Source organism: Idiotropiscis lumnitzeri, chromosome 14 (genome assembly GCF_059441095.1).
Source record: "Idiotropiscis lumnitzeri isolate Australia: NSW breed Sydney's pygmy pipehorse chromosome 14, RoL_Ilum_1.0, whole genome shotgun sequence".
Lineage (NCBI taxonomy): Eukaryota > Metazoa > Chordata > Actinopteri > Syngnathiformes > Syngnathidae > Idiotropiscis > Idiotropiscis lumnitzeri.
The window spans coordinates 17,505,810-17,520,678 of NC_142404.1; the positions used below are offsets into that span (position 1 = coordinate 17,505,810).

At 43.1% G+C, this 14,869-nt stretch overlaps 1 long non-coding RNA gene across 2 annotated transcripts in view; it reads left to right on the plus strand.

Annotated features, from left to right (window-relative positions):
• Positions 1 to 1,062: 1,062 nt before the first annotated feature.
• LOC148323804 (uncharacterized) overlaps positions 1,063 to 14,869 on the plus strand; it is a 37,466-nt gene continuing 23,659 nt past the window's right edge. For both annotated transcript variants that reach the window (XR_015846564.1, XR_015846565.1), the window contains exon 1: positions 1,063 to 1,195. This is a non-coding gene — a long non-coding RNA (uncharacterized LOC148323804). The remainder of the gene's footprint in view (positions 1,196 to 14,869) is intronic.

Sequence of the window (14,869 nt, forward strand, 5' to 3'; positions counted from 1 at the left end):
GGACTTTTAAGAATGACACACACATAATGCAGAAAATGTAAAAAAAAAAAAGAAAGAAAGAATAAGAAGCAGGTTTCCGATTCTTTTACTTCCGGCTCATAGGTGAGCTTGCACCTGTGATAGGATCAGCCAATCAGAGCTCTGTTTCTATTAAGGTCACGGAGGTTGCCCTTTTTTGTGTGTGCTTTTTTATTTAGCTCATTAGAATTAGAATTAGAATTAGAAATCCCTTTATTGTCATTGTACTCAAGAGTGCAACGAGATTAGAGACCTCCCCTCTCCGGTTCAATACAACAATAATACAGAAAAATATATAAATTAGATAAATAAGAGAGTGCTCTCCACAGTTAATCGGCACCATGCTCTTTCTCTGAAAAAGAACCTTACTCTGACCTCGGAGTGAGGTTGAGGAAGTGGTCTTAATGTGACAGTTGTTGACAGCTTGTCTAAAATGAGCATCATGCTCTGAGTGATGAGCTGGGTACTGTATCATAAATACAGTATAAGGAGCATTTATTCTTTCGACAGTTTGTTTGAAAAAATAAAGTGCAACATAGTGTAGTTAAAGATCGTGAGACGTAATCTTTTTGAGTCTCTATGTCGTCAGATTTCATTGACTGTCATTGGAAAATTAAGTTTTGTGTCATTAAAAATGCTAATTTAGGCCCCTTCGGCATTAAAGAAATCCACTGTGGTGAGAAATTGAACTTTTCGTGCAACAAACCGGGGTGCGGTGTCGCGTCCTCGCAACGTGCTGAGCCAGCGAAACGACCGCTTGGTTTCCGCTGCAAATGTCAACTTTTCACTTCCGCTTTTGTTCACCTCTAAGAGCACCGAAGCAATAATGGAAAAGGTGTTACATTTCATCCATGAAATGGCACAATTCAGTGCATCCGGAATTTGATTCTTATTTACGCGAATTAACTGCCAAATCTGATGTGTCAAGAACGTATTTAAAAAGTATTGAAAGAATATGATTCAATAGCACGCAAGGACAGTGTAACCTAATTTGGTCAATTTTCTGTGATTGACAGGAAAATGGTCCAATGAGTGAAGAGATGTCAGCCGCAAACCGGAAGTGAACTATGTCAATTATAAACTCGCTCTCTGTCTTTTTTAAAAAATGGGTATTTCATGGATTATACATTTTGGACCCTGGCTCTCAACTATGGATGTCATAAACGCGTCTTCACGGGTGAGTTTTCTCCGTTTAAAATGTCTTTTGGCTGTTTTTTGGGGTGAGAAATTAAGCTTGTTATGGATGTACTGCGTTTTATAATGGTTCGTTTTGTCATGCATTGTATTTGAATTTAAGATGCGTCATAGTCATTCACTCAGCCGGTCTGCACTAAATGCACATTTGGAATGCATTAAAATGACGTGCTGTTACATCAAAAACTGTACTTAAACCGAGAATTCCCTTCACTGTTTATTTGCGCATGCTAATGTTCAACATTGCTTTCAAAAACAAAAACATTTTTACAGTCGCCATTTTGATCAAAAGTAAGGGAACGCAGGACAGCACATCTCACATTTACACGTATCCAAACACATTTAAACACAATTAAACAAAAAACAAATGTAAGCGCAAGATTTATTGAAAATACAGTATGTATTGCTGGTGGGCTAGCATGTAACGTCGGTGAGTCTGCGTGGAAATGTTCAGGCGTGAGCTGGAGTCGACAGCAGCACGTTTATGTGTTTAACTGTTCAATAAACCCCTGAAAAGTGTAAAATAATTCCACATAGCAGGACAAACAACGAATTTCTCTTTCAGCTTTCCTCCTGACTAAGCAGTGTTGTTTGGAGTGAATTTCATTTTGTTTATTGCCGACCAGGTCAAGACAGCCACTGTGTCTCTTTGCAGGAGACCATTTAAAAGTCTGCTACAAGCCTGAGACAACAAGGAAATAAGTTTCTTCTTCTTGCTAGTTTTTAGACACGAGGGTCAACGTGTGCACGCAGTTGAAGAGCAGGGATTTGCTGCAAGTGGTTGAAGAAGCAACGAGGATTTGACATGATGAATTGGGAGGTGGTGTTTGTAGTGGTGTCCTTTTGAAGTGCATCACTTGCGTCTGAATTCTTTGTGATGCACCGTAGCTGCAGGCAAAGTTCTGCTTCCTTCATTTCGTTGAGTCTCGGAAGACGGAGAAAGCCGGTGTTATGTCGAAACACGGCTGCCCGGCTTGCAATGTTTTCAAGAGATGCCCGCCTGCGTTCCGTTTCTCTTTAACTCAGAGGAAGGGTGGGGAAGGGGGGGGATTCTAATTAATCTGTTAATGACAGTCGGGGCTGTCATAAGCTCGGCGAGTGCATAATAAATTGCTGTAATAAAAATTAAGATTGCATGCATCATTGAGGCCTTCGGAGGGTTTGTTTAATGTAGTTCGGAAAAAAAAAAATGGTCACAGCCGACGTGACGTCCAGCGATTCGGCAGGAGAATGCTAATTTCTGAATGACACTTAACCTGCTGCAGCTCAACCACAGCTGAGGGAGGTTCGGGGGGGGAACCTAATGAGTTTCTCTGCATCCCATTTCGAAACTCACTCAACTGGATGGCCTGCTTTGTATCCGGAAGGCGAAAATGATAATAGGAAAAACTTTGCAAGCGGGATACGACTTTGTCCTTTAAAAGAATCCATCCTGTTCCATTTTTGTTGAGGCTTGGTGAATGTATTGTCCATTCAGTGGACATTTCATTTCGGAGCATCATTTCAGCAGCCGGGCACTTCCATTGCTTTCATGGGGAAAAAAAGCTTCCACTATGGTGTGCTAGGCAGAACATAAATTGCCAAGCGATTTGAGCATTTTTGGGGTCACTTTGATTTTTAAAAACCCGATATGACGATTACATGGAGTCACCTTTTTATGTCCCATTTGCTCATCTGTGCTTTAAGCAACGCAGGTTGGCCGAGTGCTTTCCTGTCTGGTCACGACGCCTGTGTCGCCTCCGCTGTCCTTCTCGACACCCTCACGTTTGCGACACAAGACGCTCTGGTTTGGAGTTGAGCCTGAAGGCAGGCTACTATTTTGCACTTGTAGCCTGACACCAGTTGACACAAAATAGTTGGCCAGGTCACCCTATAAAAACATCTCTCTCTCTCTCTCTCTCTCTCTGGGTGAACAATGACAGACAGACAGATATTTTGTTGACAGACAGCCCACAGCGCTCGAAAGCTCGGCGAGGAAGATTTAGTCGTGAACTTTCAAGTGACAACATCCTTCCTGTCCCGCTGTTCGACTTGGCAAGAGTCTCTTCGTGTCAGACGGATTTCGGTTGGAAATAAATCACGAGAAATGTCTGATCAAGCCTTGAACCGGGATTTGTTTTGCGTTACACTTGAAGTTTGGCGAACGTAAAATAACACGCCCACGTTGGAGTTGAAATGCTTGAAGACTGCAGTGATGATCGTGGATAAGCTGCGTCTTATATTGTGAATGATCCACTCGCCATGAAAGACAGCAGCGGTCCCTCTGATATTTCAAATGAAGTGAAACATAATCTGTACGTTGGACATACATGGTGGCGGTGATTAATGGGTGTGGGAAGACGAGGTGTCAGTGTTACTTACAGGTCAACAGCTTTGTGTGATGGCCCCACAATGCTTTCTACTTCCTCGCAATAAGTCACTTCAAGTTGAATGTTGGAAAGGTACTCTATATTGATAGAACAAAAAAATATATATATATTGATATGCATCAATGTAGAATAATAATCTAAGAAGCTCTTCATCCAAATCAGTTTGGTTTAAATCGGTGCTTCCCAATTATTTTCTGTAGCAATTTGCGTGCCCCCACCACCACCCACTCTCTGCCACAACTCTAAATAATAGCATTTTTGTTGCAAAACAAACCTACACCGTAACGTTAATACACGCTGCACACAATGGGCAAGGAGAGCGCCACTGCCAACTAGTGGAGTGGATGTTTAATTACACTTTATTGTAGTATGGCGGAAAAAAAAACATGATCCTCAGGGTTACACGCACCCCCCTCAGCATTGCACCGCCCCCCCCCCAGGGGGGATTGCTCCACTATTTGAGAAGCACTGCGCTAAATCAAGATTCAAACCCAAACGTTTTGCTTTAAAACAGCCTATGCTCGCCACAAGCGGCACTCGTTTAGTTTCAAAACTAAATTTCCCATCAAAATCCATCCGTCCATTGTCTGTACCTCACAAGGGTCGCGGCGGGTGCTGGAGCCTATCCCAGCTATCTTCGAGCAGTAGACGGGGTACACCCTGAACTGGTTGCCAGCCAATCGCAGGGCACATTTAGACGAACAACAACCCGCGCTCACACTCTTAACGAGGGGCAATTTAGAGCGTCCAATCAACCTGCCAGGCATGTTTTGGGAATGTGGGAGGAAACCGGAGTTCACACTGTCAAATAGGCTGATGTAGAAAGTGATGACGATGCTACAAACCAGAATAATCACAATAACAATAACAATTGTTCTGCTGTTGGAGTTCAGTATCCAAAGTTTCCACAAAGGACACATGAGGCAAATAGGCAATGTACGTTCCACATTAGTTTAAAGCAGCTTTGCAGCGTCCCAATGGACCGTTCACTTTTTCATACATTTAGGGAAAATATAATCATTCTTTTTAATTACTGCTCCTTGGCACTCTATTAAATTGTAATTCACCTCATCCACCTCGATTGATCTGTTCACAGTGGGTGGCTGTGGTGAAATGCACTGTATAATATTCACGCCGCTCCGCCCTGGTTGTGCTGCGTGTCAGAAGGCATCTCGCAGCAAATCCCTCAGCCACCTTGGAGCGCAGCCTGTGGAACTGATGAGGTGAAGAGCATCGCTCTGCAGCTCCATGCTAGTAATCACGGGACTGAAGAAACACATACATCATCTGCCACACAAGTTGGCATGGTGAAAGAAAGGCCTTCGCATCACGTAAGATGTCGGACAAATGACGGCCACGCCACGCGTTTTTTGTCTCCACCGTGCGTCTTCGGTTGAGGAGGGAAAGAGGAGGGGGGAAAAAAAAAAGCTGAGCCTGGCATTTCTTTCCCCTCCCCCAGCCCACTCGCTCCTCTTCGCTCCCTCCATCCGTCTTATTGTTGCACATCCCTGGCTTCGCCTTTTCCCCTGCAGAAGCTTTGGTATTGGCAACACAGTTAGTGCCCCTCCACGGAAATAACGGTGGAAAAGATGACATAAATTATTTGCCGATTGTTTGACACATGCAGGGCATCGTCCTTGCACCGATCATCAACATTCTGTCACCTGAAGCTACGAGCGCTGCCACTGCAGCTTTGTGTCTTGCTGCTGACCTGACACACTATAAAAAAAACAAACAAACTTATAACACGTCCAGCGGAACATCATGACAGAGCATTTTCAATCCAATCGGTCATTCTATGTCTTTGTAGAAAGCATATTTCATTGTCATTTTTTTGGGGCCGCTGGAACGGATTAAAGGCATTTCCATCCATTTCAATGGAGAAAGATATTTTGAGTTACGACTTTCAACTCGTTTGCCTCTCTTATTGTCAGATAACCTCCAACCGCAGCTGTTACACGCTCTCTAGGTTTGTCAAACATAATGCACAGTGCAAACGTCTTCTCTTTTATTTCCCCAGTTGACAAAATTCCACTAAGAGACTCTGCCTGCATATGAGTGAGTAAGAAAAGACAGTAAAACAATGTTAGCTCAGCTTATGACTATTTGGCTTATTTTTTTCTCAAAGCGCTTCATCTCATTTGTAGTCTGTTATTAAAATGCGGCCGGTGATGCGTTACTGCGCGTATGTTGCATCTTCAGGAAACCAAATCATCTGACACATTGCATGCACAGTACAATTATAGTGCATGGATATGAGAAGTCGCGCTGGATCGATACTTGATTCGCTTGAATGAAGAATGATGTGCGGACCCGGAAGAACAAAAAAAAAAAAAAAGAAGCACTGGTGAAAGCTGTTCATTATCAGTGGGGGAGGTGTTTTGTCTCCATGTAATGAGCTGTTGTCGTGCTGTGGTACGGTGTCGAGCAAGCAGAGGCAGCCCTATGCAGCCTGTACCATTCCATAATGTCCTTGCCCTTGATCACTTCCCGCTGCCTTCAATTGCACTGAAACGCATTATGAATTAATCACCTCGTCGAGCAATTTGCATAAAACACACACGCATGCACAGCACACGCTCACGATTCACCTCCGCCTAGAAATGCTTGAGGAGAAATTGCATTAAATGGCACAAGAAAGGGGAAGAAGATTCGTGAGATTTGGGATATTCTTTATTTATTTATTGTAACCTACCAGCTGTGCTTATTCTGACTGCGAAAGACACTTAGGTGTGGAGCTGCTTGCTGATGGGAGGACAGATTTGCCTTTCAGTGTTCGGGGACTTTTTGTAGCTCCTGCAATAAACGTAACAGAGGAGCTGAAGATTGATTACAGAGTTTTGTATTTAGACGAATCACAACTTTGACAGAAAGGCAATTCATCTGATAGGTTTTGGTGCAATTTCCCTCGGAATTGGCACAGATAGAGAGGCTGTCGCTGTTAAGAAAAAATCTAAGAAAGAGAAGAAAAACATAAATCATCTGATTATGTTGTCAGAGAAGAATGTGATTTGCCCGTGAGAAGTAATTTTTCCATTTACAATTATTCCACGTCTTTGAGAGATTTTGTTATGGTGCAATGAAATCAAGGTTAAACTTTTTTTTTTGTCATGACATCAAAAGGCATGGTTGGTACAAACAATTGTTGAAGGATTTATCATTTTAGGATTGTGAGCTCAGACAATGCTGAGTCGTGATCATCAAAGTTGATTTTTATATATTTTTTTTAAATGGGCTTCTGACGGCTACATATTGAATAACGCCTGCACTGCGTAGGGCAGTGCTTCTCAGATAGTGGGGCGGGCCCCCCTGGGGGGGGGCGCGGTGCGATGCTGAGGGCGGCGCGTGTAACTCTGAGGAACATACTTTTTTCCCGCCATACTGCAATAAAGTGTAATTGCACATCCACTCCACTAGTTGGCAGTGGTGCTCTCCTTTCCCATTGTGTGCAGCGAGTATTAACTCTGCGGTGGGGGCGCAAATTGTTTTCTTTTTGCTCGGCTAGCGGCGGCATAACAGAAAATAATTGAGAAGCACTGGCGTAAGGCAATTGTTTGAATTGTTAGCAATAAAACAATCTTTAAAAACTAAAAATAATTTAGTAAACATGCTTAAAATCTATTGAACAAAGTTTTTCGATATATCGGTTCCAAATATCGGTTATCGGCCTCCTTGACTTGTACTAATCGGTTTCGGTATCTGAACTGGGAAAAAAACATCTCTTTCTATTTCTAGCGTTGAGCAAGACATACACTATGGTTGTAGTTTGCGGTGGCACAGAACTGCTTTGCAACTGAAAGGTTGATGTTTTTAAAGATTTCTGTAAGCTTATTTACCGAATTGTTTCAGTCTGATACAGAGTCGTAGCGCAACTACAAAAACTGAAAATATTGTTAAAATTATGCCCCTCATTCAAATCTGAGCATAAAGGGAAAACAATGCAGTTCTCATGTTTAGTACTTAATAATGTCCGATTTCAACAAATCGAATTCCGAGTCGGTAATTTGTGCGATATTTTCAGCGTGACAAATGTGATGTAACAAACGCCACACTGATTTGGCACGTGAAGCTGGCGACGCTTCCAATTTGCTTTGGCACTGAGCGGCCCACATTAACGACTCGACTGCAGTCCTTCTCCCACTGCTTTTCCTAAATGCCTCCGTTTGCATTTGGCACATTGCAATGTATCACATGGTGGGGGGGGATGGGAAACCCTCCAAGAGTTGAATGGCAGCCAGTCGTCACGCGACCAGCGGCCGTCCGTCCGTTCCGTGGTTGCTCTCCGGTATATCTAAACACATGCCGACACCTGAGAGGGGAGACAGCCCCTCGAAAAAAATACCCGCACAAGCAAGGGAGAGGGGAAATTGTTTAATGAAGATGGATCACAGTGATGTCTTTACATTTCATTTCTTAACAGTGGGCATACGGCTTTATTACACCTCGCCTCACCTTTGTCCTCCCACACGAGCCACTCAGGAGGCTCCGGTGCACTTTACGCAGCGTTTTGTGAGTTTCCGTGTGTGCCCACATTGTAGAACCAGCTTTGCCGGATGGTCTTGAGGGAAATGTTGACAATTTAGCCGAGTTCCATCTGGCCACATTCTGCTTGCAGGGTATGGCTGCTGCAAGGTCTCCAGTGAAGCGATGTCCTCTACCGCAAGTGAATGTCACAAGCCATTCACCATTCGTGCATGTTGGTTTCCCTGCAGGCTGCGCATGCGAGGGAAGAGACTCAACCTCTCTGTTGTACACATGCTCTCCTCTCCCACGCGCTCAGAGCAAAATAAGATACAGCCTAAGGAAGGATTTAGTGACGCGCATCTTCTTGCTCTTTGCTTCCTTTGCTTTTTTTTTTTATCAATGTAACCAAGAGATGGAATGTATTTAGCGACCACTATATTGCAGATTTTCTCTTATATAATTATAATTAATTAATTAATAAGTCATTTCTATAACTATACGCTAACATCGTTGTAGTTTGCAGTGGTGTAGAATTATTGAGAGACGTTTGTAATCGTCTGATGCAATGCATTCCAGACTTGACTGATGTAACCAATGAATTGTCCATTGAGGGTACAGTGAGCGAATTCATTGCCAGCGGCACAGGAAGCCTCGTGGCAGCATACTATACAAGAATGTTGTTTCGGACGACCAACCGAACCGCGCACGCCAGTCATGCTGAGGGCTTGTGCACAAAAAATGAATAGAACGAGACAAAAAGAATGTTATGTCATTGACAATCTTCAAGTTTTTTTTTTCATAGGTTCAACTCCTTTTTGTGTCATTCACGTCAGATAACGTCAAGTAGGTCATCAAGCCTAAAAATATGCAAAATCAGAACATCTCTAAGAGACAATACTTTACTTTCATCCTTCCTCCAGGTCCGGCCAGTTTCAGTGTTTTAAAATTGCTTATGATGAATTTCCATTTCTAAATATAAAAATGGGTATTCCACAGGGCTCAATACTCGGACGTTTACTGATTAGTCTCTTTGATTCAGACCGCCAGTGAAGCTACCTGTGATTTGGCACATTTGCCTCATCGCAGTGTGTGCCTTACTTGGAGTATCGTCTGCACCTCGGAACCTTCAACCTTAGGTCAGCGGTTCAAATGGACAATGAGAGGCCCTCCGGCAGCGAATCTGAACCCTCCTCACCTAAGACGAGGACACTAAAGAGCAATTCAGGGTCACCCTGAAAACTGAGCAGCACACAAGCTGGATTCATGTAAATTTGACAGCCCTCTTCGGTTTTAATCATTTCTGCAACATTAAACATTCCAAAGGACCGATGCCTTGATTAGATTGGATTAGATTCATTTATTGTCATTGTGTAAATGTACATCAAAATTAAAAGCTCAACGGGATGATGGTGCGCATACTAATTAATAGAAGAAAAGCCAAAAGACAATTACTGATTTGATTTAGTGACGGATTCCTTTTGGTGCAAGACGTATGCACAAAGTCGATGAACACGGAGGTGTGTGTTCGTACCGCATAGCCGCTGTTTGTAAAATGAAAGATAATGAAAGTTGGAGTCATCATAAAGCTCTGAACTTGCTCTGGTCATGGACCGGGAGGAGTCGGGGGGCATTTGTCTGATATAACACAGATTTATGAGTCTTACAGTGCACAGCTCGCTAGTCCTAATTAGGTAGTTACCATAAAATGGGATTTGTATCATCACATTGGTGAGTGTAGCCTGAAAAGCTCGCCTCCCTTAACCTTATACATTTATGAATTCCATATCATCAGGGACATAGAATACTTAGAGGAATAATTAATGCGGGACCAAATTGAGTTTGAAAAGCCTGTGGTTTACCCCGTCATTGGTCCAGTGTCAGCCGTTTGCAGCGGCTGAGGGATGGGGAGGGTCAGCGTGTAACGTCTGTTGCATGAGCAGCGCTGCTTTACGACTTCCATTTGCCCAAGTGTGCACCGCCTGGTCGCTTGCTTGTCCCTAATGACGCCTTCCTAATGCTGCATGGACCAGCAGAGGAGTGCAATTTAAGGAGAGATAGGGGAGGCAATTGGGTCAAATTTAAAACACCATAATTGGTCATATTTCAAGTCTGACTGGAGTTGCTCCATATGATGTTCGAGCTCTTTATTTGTTGAATAATTAATACATTAGTTTGTTTCAGAAGTGAAAGATTCTTGCGGCTTTTGGGGAGCTAATAGTTAAATTTGAAAACTGCTAAGTCAGTACACATATTAAGTTGTACATTTTTACTATTGATAGACCGACGTGCTTTTTTCAGGGCCGATACCAATACCGATTATTAGTGGTCATGGTGGCCGATAACCGATATTTGAAGCCGATATTTATTGGTTGCAGAACGGGGGAAATGGTGCCAACACTTTTTAAATAAAAAAACTCCAAAGCTTGACTTTACTTTTATTAAACAAGAGAGAGCGAGAGTGGAGGGCTGCAGCGGGCCAAAAATAACCAGCTTTTAATTTATCGGCCTTGAATGTTATTAAAAAGGCTGATGACGATTATCAGCAAAATGCCAAATATCGCCCCCGATAATTGGCCCGGCCAATAATCGGTCTATCACAAATTTTTACCCCTGATTGAAATTCATTCAAATACCATCAATTCTTTTAGAGGCTTTCAGCCCCTCTCCGCCAACGACATCAAAATGTTTTCTATAAAGACTGAAAGACTGTAAAGAAATTAACAGATTTTATACGTGAAGTCTAATTACTGTACACACGGTATTATTTATGTGTGCCTTTAAGAGGTGTGGCCTAGAGAGTGACGTCAGGGGCTGGAGTCAAGTTGGCGAGTTAATCTGTGTGTGAGTGACAGGTCGCAAGTGTTTACATTTTGTGTGTCCTGTTCAATGAATGTGTGACTGCGGCTCTCCTTGCCCACATGTGAAGCCGTGAAAATATGTTTTGATGTGTATGAAATCCTCACAAGAAAACCTTTGCGATAACACTGGAATGTCGCACGGAACTCCGAAATTTGACAGTGTTTCTTGTAAGGTTTTCGTCAGCATGTTGTAGTAATGTAAAGCTTGGCCTTTATCACACACTACATAATTATTATTTTTTTTTTTATGGTGCACCACAGGGAAGAGAATGAGTTCATGGATGTCCACGCGTGGATGAACCGGAGGAGTCATTAGAGTCGAGCCCACAGTGTCGCCGCGCCATAGGCTGTGGTCGTGTTGTGCTTCGGAAGTAAAATAATTGCAGGAAGCGAGGGATGTGGCTAAATCATGCCAGTCTGGGTAGAGAGGGCAGCAGACAGAAGCTGGACTATTCAGGCGGGATGCCTCTAAGTGCACTTCCCGTGCGGCGCCCCCCGTCGGTCCAGCTGGCCCCTTATATCAAAGATGCTCTGTTTATGTTTTGTAATCAATTGATATTGCGCATGATGGATGAGCTGTTGCGAGAGCTGCCCTCTCTATTGGAGCCGAGTCAGAGGTGGCCCAATGTAATGGATAGCTTGTCTGCTCCAAAACTAAATGCGCAACTCTCCTCCAACATGAAATATAAAGCCGGCGGATGGCGTTGTGAGCCGACTATGTCACGACGGCGAACAAGAGTATGATGAGTGGTGCGACGTGGTCTCCTCTTCAATTCAACATACTCTCACAGGGGATATATTTCATTTCACGTCCTGGCGAGTGTCTCGGTGCGGTGCTACAGATGTTAGATTTAGATGTGAAGGGAGGCGCAAATCCATTTGAAAAGACACAATGTGTGTCAAGTTATTCTCCCACACATTATAAATGCAGACAGCATGCTACTGAAATCTTGTATTCAGTTCATTATTAGCTGCTGGGTTACGTTTTATTGGACTTGCTTGTACTTCTCCAGTCAGATAGTGTGGGAAATTTAAGATGGATAGCTTGCCTAGATTAGATAAAGATGTGTGTGTGCGCGTGTGTATGTGCGTGCATCTTCCCAGTCCGAGGATGGCCGTCGTCTGAACGTGCACTTTCATCCTGGTGCTTTTTCTTGCCTCCAGCGATGGGAGTGGATGACCTTTTACTGTCAGCTCCTAACATGACAAATTACAGAGGCTGGATGACCGTGTTTTTTAGGAATGCAAGAGTTCACTGCCTGGTCAGGCCACTGGCAGGGCACGAGACCCCTACACCGGAGGCGAATTGATTAATTTATCAAAAAGCTGCATAATGTGGATTTAAAAAGTCTGCACCCCCCCCCTGTTCAAATGGCAGGTTTTGGGGGATTTAAAAAAAAATGAGACCAAAATATGTAATTTGAAGGATAATCTGTACAAATTCATTGACCTAAAAAGAGAAATAAATAAATGAGAAGACAGAGTCAGGAAAAGCCTACTAGAACAGTTTTTTGGGATTAATCAGAGGTGAAATAAATGTTGGCAGGTGTGCCTTCTCCAATTTAACTTGCGTTTGAATGCGATTCGTTAAGTTTTCATTGTTCAGTTGTTTATTTTTACATCCCTTCTTGAAATATTTATTTTAAAAAAATGCTAAGGTTATAGGTCACATTAATGAGGGGAAACAAATGTTTAAAATCATTTGTCTTGCTCTCTTTTTTGCTAGATCACAAAAACCTGGCTTTTGAATGGGGGTGTGTAGAATTTTATAGCCGTTGTGTTGGGACAAAAGTAATTAAAACTAATTCAAATTTACTGAATTAAAACAACTAAAGTAAAAATGTAATCCCAAAAGTCTTAGAACTCTGCTCTGACCTCACAAATTCGGACGGATTCCCACAAATTGGAATTCATTTTGGCATAACAATCAGCTTCAGACTTCAACGTTGTACAAATGCAGTATCATCGCATTGCTTTCTGTCTTGCTTTTGTGCGTTTGACGTTGCGCATGAAGCATCTTGGCTGCCCCGTGTGGTGTCAATGCCCTCCTTAATTGGAGATCAGCTGGGCCAACGCATTGCTTCCCGACCCGACGGGCCTGACGCGCGCCATCCACTCGGCCCTCTTGCATCCGCATCCGTCAGGCCTGTCAGTTTGCACGAGTGGCCCGGTGAGTAATCATTGTGCTGATTCCACGCCTTCCAGAGACCTCGTTGCATAGGTTGCGCACTTGAGAATGCTTAGCTCATTTCAGCCGCCTCCTGCTTTTCGCCAAGTGTGCTGCCGAGCTGTCAACTGATAGATCAAAGTTGTTTCTCATGTCAGCAGTGCAGCCACGTGCAAATCATTACGTATTTACTTGCAGGGCTCATTGTCACAGATTGCTTCATTTCATATTCCTAATTTGCTCAATGACAGAATTGTATTATGCAAATGCTTATTGTAATGGATTTAGTCCCACACAGCAAATATTACTGGTGTAGTTATCCCGTACCGCCATGTAGCCAACAGTTAGTGAGGTGGGAAAATGAAATGGAAAATCGCCCATCGCCCTGTCCACTTTTATAGAGCGGAGCATTCGGCATAGTGAGAAAAATTATGATTTCGTCCCGGGAGGGGGGGGGGGGGGGGGATTTGCAACACTCGTAAACAGCTGTCCTCGTGCGCAAAAACTCATGTAGCCGACAGTATTAGTCTGTCTTCAGCACACTAATTCGATGACAATCAATTATACTCAGTACAATAAGTGTCTGCTGTGCCAGGCCGCGCATTTTAATTGGCCATATCCTTCATCATAAGCTGCTTTGAAAAAAACAAAAAACAAAAATACAGCCAAAGGTAGTGCACGGGGTGCGTTTGTACACAGTTAAAATGCAGTAACGCTGATGTGCACAGGAGGCTTGAATACACTTTCTGGAACGATGTCATGTGTTTTTAGAAAAGAGAAACAAATACTTTGAGCCGGGAAATCCTCGCATGCAGTTTTGGCGCTGGGGCATTAAGGGCTCCACCAATTCATGGCCTCTCTTCTGTAAAAATAAACATCCCTTGACGGCACTTTACCATCATTACGCTTTTCAACTTATCGTTAGCCTAATCGCAAAGTATGTGCATATGAATGAAACGGAGACGATGTGGTTGCTCGCGACTGAATTATTGTTCTGGTTTGATGTCATGATCACAGTGTGGGTCCTTGAGGTGATATAATATGCTCATTGATTATTTCATATTAGACTCTTTCTTTTGTGTAGTTTACTCACTAGGCAAGGAACGCCCACTCTTTTCTGTTTTGTATCAAGAGGTGTGCACTTACAATTCTGACAGCTTGGGGGAAAATGAAATGACAGTCTGTAAATCATGATGCAAGTTTAGTTTCTCCCGAGCCTAAAAACAAACTGTTGCGAGCCTACTCTGTCTTTTTCTCCCCTTTAGCATCAGATCACTTTCTGCAAGGTTAATCCCTTTGACCTTTGCTGTGACTACAGTATTTAACCTGGTGTGTATACAACGGCTTTCAAAAGGATTACAGAGGTCCTTAATAGAGGATTAGCCAAATCCTTAGTGTTTGTTTGTCCAAAATTGTATGACACGAAAGGATTAGATGACCCACCGTGGCTTGGCTAAGATGAATGAGGCAGCTGATTTTTGAATCCATCCAAATGGATTTGATTGGTGTGGTAGCTTCATAACATGCTGTAAAATGAACATTGTGTTTTGTGTGTGTGAACGTGTGTGTGCATGTGAATGATGTCACATTCGTAAAATCTGAAAACATTCAACTCCCCTTGTTATTTTCCCGAGTTGAACTTGCTGTTTAACATCAGCAATTACAAACTGCTGACAGCAGGTTTACATGTGTGTGTGTTGGCGTGCGCTGAAGGCAGCAGTGATGCCAGACTCCCCCTACAGGCTGTTAGTGGTATGTCACTACATTGAGTAAAGTTCCTTTTGTATTCTGGCAAATAA